This window comes from Gavialis gangeticus, unplaced genomic scaffold, assembly GCF_001723915.1.
Source record: "Gavialis gangeticus isolate Ggan-Ray unplaced genomic scaffold, GavGan_comp1, whole genome shotgun sequence".
NCBI lineage: Eukaryota > Metazoa > Chordata > Crocodylia > Gavialidae > Gavialis > Gavialis gangeticus.
In genome coordinates, this window is record NW_017728994.1 from 47,118,436 (window position 1) to 47,123,028 (window position 4,593).

The following is a 4,593-nucleotide window of genomic DNA, read 5'->3' on the forward strand; positions in this document are numbered from 1 at the left end:
CCCAAAGGGGAGCTGTTACCCCCCCCCCCCAAAAAGCACTGCTGCATCTCCCCAGGTAACAGAGAGAGGGAAAGCACTCGGGGCTGGCAGGGAGCATGGGGCTCTGCACGTCTCCACTGCATACACCCCACTCTGCAGGCAGGCGCAGCGCGTGATGGGACATATCACCCCAGGGGAGAGGGCTCCCCCTGCTGCCTGGGCGCTGTGCATGCTAGGAAATGCCCCGCAGGAACAGGCCGCAGTGCATGCTGGGAAAAGCCCCGCCGGGACAGGGCTCCCCCTGCAGGCTGGGCCCAGTGTATGCTGGGTAGTGCCACTCCCCGGGAAGCACCCCCGCCCTCGGTACCTGCTGCAGTCTCCGGCGCCCTCCTCCTCCGCAGCCGCCGGCTTAAAATGGCGGCGGGGCGATCCGGCGGGCGAGCCCTACGAGGAGGAGGAGGAGCCGGCGCCCAGGTGCCGGGTCATGCCTTCATCCGCACGCAGAGCACAACGGCCCGACCCGGCCCTGCTACAGCCTGCAGCTGCCGGCGCACTCCACCATCAGCCCCGCCGCCTCAGCGCGGGAGGCGCGGGCAACCATTGCAAACAGGCCTCTGATTGGCTGAGCGGGCCGTCCCATTGGCTACCGGGTCTGATGGGCGGGACAGGAACGCGCTGCTTGGACGGGGCGGGGGGGAACTTGGCGTCCCGCCTTCTGATTGGGCGGGGGAGGCGGAGAAAGTACCCGCTTCTCGTCCCCTCACGTGGCGGGGAGGCGGTGCTATCTTGCCTCATGAGGGGGATGCTCCTCTACATCTGCATCGCAGCCCTCTGTGGGCTACTACAGCCACCGTGCCAGAGTCCACCTGACTGCTGCTTTCCCAAGGAAGCGGGTGCAAGACCCTCTAGCCAGGACCTTCCACTGTGTTGAAATTAAATGTATTATAAAATGAAGAAGCAAAGTGTTAGCCATCAACAAGACACACAGTGTAAAGGGACCATTAGCACATCCCCGACCTCCTCATGGACAAAAGCTTCCACTGGATGTGAGGCTATAACCATGTCTATGTTAATAGACCCAGGGTGGATGATTGGACTTCCCTAGTGAAAGCAAAGCACTTGGATGGCTGAAACGCTCAATGCAGACTTGGTGAGGGATGACCACCCGTACGCGGCTTCCTTCACCATAAACCTCACAGCCTTTACGGACGTGTCCTCTCGTAACCTTGTGATTTCTCTGGACGCTGGAAATGCAATCGCGGGTGAGAAACATGCGAAACGTTGACGAGTTCAAGTGCCGTTCAGTGGAATAACGAGTTAGAAGAAGAGCCGAGCCATTGAATAAATGGCAGGGTGGATGAACTGGAAATCAGTGGAAGAAATATAAGATGAAAGGGGAAAGTCTATAAGATGGTCTGTTGTACAACATGGAGACGTGGTCCCTGAAGAAGAAACTCGAGAAAGGAGATTGAACGGTGTCACAGGGTGGGGCCCAGGAGCGGCCGTGATCTCTCCTGGTGCCCCTACCGTGCCAAGTTGCCCGTCTAGCACCCTCGTTCTCGCCCGCCACGACTTTGATGGTTCTATAATATTAATGGGAGGCTGCCTTTACTTGACCCCTTGGACCCGGTGGTCTTACCCTTCTGGTCCCTGCTCTATGTGGGTAGATTCTGGTACACCCAACCCTATGGGCATCGCGTGGCTCCTTCTACCCCTAATACCAGGCCCCAAGCCTCTCACATGTTCCAGACGTTTTCGTGTCTATACCCTTTCCTTAGTATCCCCTTCCGAGGCGTCTCTCTCGTGTGCTTGCCCTCTCCAGGGGCTTCTCAATGTGCTCGCCCCGTCCAGGGGCTCCTCAGTATACGCACCCTCTCCAGGGGCTCCTCCTCACATGCTCGCCCTCTCCGGGCTCCTACTCACGCGCTCGCCCCACAGGGCCTCTCTCGCCTTCCCCATGCTCACATTGCCCGCACCGGGGCTTCGTCTCCCGCGCTTCCTGCGGTCGGGGCTCAGGTGGTCTTAGCCGTGCCTGGCCCCCTGACCCTCCTCAGGGGTCTTACGCCCAACTTTGGCGCCTCACAATCGGGGTCAGGCGGCCTCTGCCTTATCTGGCCTTCAAGACCCCTTTCGTGGGACTGGGGTCAGTGCCCCCTGAATGTTATACCCTCACTCGGCTTCTTGCTTAGATGCCCCTCCCTGGGGCTCACTGCAATGCTCTTGCCCTCCTCAGGGCTCACCACAATGCTCTTGCCCTCCTCAGGGCCTTGCCTGCGCTTCTCACGCCCTCTGCCTGCTGGGCTTGTCCCGATAATCGCCCACACTGGGGCCAGGGTTGGGACACCCCAAAACGCAGCACCCTCTGTGGTGCCAGGAACCACTCCCCCCTGCTACTGGGGAGCTCCCGAGGCCTCCTCCAACCCCTACAGCCTCATCCAGTCCTCTGGTGTAACAGTAACCAACAAAACCAATCAGCCAATCGACCCTAACTCAACTCTAGCCTCCTGCCTTAACGTAAACGCAAAGCCCTCTGGCTCATCCTTATTTTCCTCCCTGGCAGGGTTCCTCTGCCAGGTATTCTCACCCAATGAACTGCTCAGGTCCTCAGGCCTCACCTCTGCCTACTCCCGGCAGCGCTCTCTCCTTCAGGGCTGCCAGAAGGGAACTCTAAGACATCTGGCTCAAACACAGTTTCTAACCTCGGCTTGCCTTCATTCAAAACCCTACCATGGTTTTGCTCCACCCAGTCCTCAACCGACGCTGTTCAGGCCACCTGGTTCCTACAGGCTGTAACACTCCCACACAGCTCCTTCGCCCATGACTACCAGAGGGGAACTGCCCACTTGGCCTCAGCCTAGGCTGTTTATATAGGTCCGGCCCTGCCCCCTCCTGGTCAGCTGACCTCAGTGGTTGCCCCAGCAACCCACACCTGTCCTTTAGGAGCAGGCACTTCGGTGCCCTGCGACAAACGGGACCGAGATGAGAATGCTCCAGTGGACACGCAAAGTGACGAAGATAGATCAAGCGGGCAATACTTGCATCAGAGCATCGGCTAACGTAGTGGAGCCATCGAAGAAAGTGCAAGAGAAGATGGGCGCGGCCTGGACATGTTCAAAGGAGTCCGGGAAAATACATGGGAAAAGAAGTTACCGAAACGACGCTAGTAGGGAGAAGGAGAAGACGAAGGATCAAAGATGGGATGATGGGACATGAGAAAAGAGGATTTGGAAGAAGACGACGACATGTATGACTGAAGCTGGTGGCAAGCCAGGATCTGCAACAGTGACCCCGTTGAGATGGGACAGGCAAGGGAAGAAGAAGAAAATCCTCATAACCCTGCTGTAAAGTAGAGAAGTACTATTGCATTTCATCTGCAACCCAAGTGCCTTTTCCAAAGTCTACCAAAGCCTGCTAAGTCTTAGGGTAACACTAATCATGGCACCATCAGTTCCTTAGCTTAAACCAAGCTGTGCCTTTCTGCACAAGAGGTTGATCTCAGTGTTACACTGCACAGCTGAGCATCAGTGCTTGCATACGTTACTTCTAAATCACATCATAGAGGAAGGCCTCATCAAACATTCAGGCAGGGTCATAAAAATTGAAGGCAGCAATACAGCAAGCTTCAACAACCAGCCAAGGACTCTATAAATTAAGGACATTCCTTCATGCAAACTCCATTTCAGACTGTGACTAATTGCTGCCTAATGATTCTATAAAGACTGACAAGGAAATATTCTGATCACAAAATTAAAGTCCCAATTAGCTGGGACTGTTACCAGCAGGTGCCTTGAAAAGAGACACTGACCTCTGTCCTTGTGGCAGGGCAGAAATGAGTAGGTGTTTTATGTGAATACACAGATCAGAGTTCAAAAGAGCTTGTAATCTGCTATCACAACGTGTCATAGAAAGATATCTGGAGGAAGCTTCAGTCCATGTTGAAATTGCTTCTTCATTTTATAATGCAAGCAATACTTGACTTACAATGTTTCAAGTTACAGCATTTCGCACTTACATTCATAAATTGACATCCTGTTTCAACTTTCTGGTTCAGTTTTGACTTTACAATGCTTGATTCCACGCCACGCCAGCAAACAAGTTCGCTGCGTCGCCCATCTCTCCAAACTTCCTTGTCCGCTTTCTTAAAGTGTCCAAGGCTCCAGAAAAACCTGCTGCCAGGACTTCTGAGAAGACTCCAGCCAAGGACCCTTCAAAAAGTCCAGCCAAGTCACCTCAAAAAAGTCCTTCCAAAACAATATGATTACTATTTACAATATAAATACGTTAATGTAGCTATATTACTCATCTGTAATTGATTTAGTACAAAATTCTGGGTTATTTTTGGTGAATATAGGGTATCGGACCTTGGTTCAGGAACCAATCCCCCATTTATAACGTTGTTTCCTATGGGAAAAATCGGTTCCGAGTTACGTTTCGATTTAAGACGCAGTTCTCAGGAACCAATTGTGTCATAAGTCTGAGGACTGTCTGTCCAACATTTAAAATGCTAGCCACCAACAAGACACACAGTGTAAAGGGGCAAGGTTTAATAGGAGTTAAGCCAAATATCAAAGCAAGAATTGCTGCACAAGGAAAAAGGCGTAAATATTGGACCCA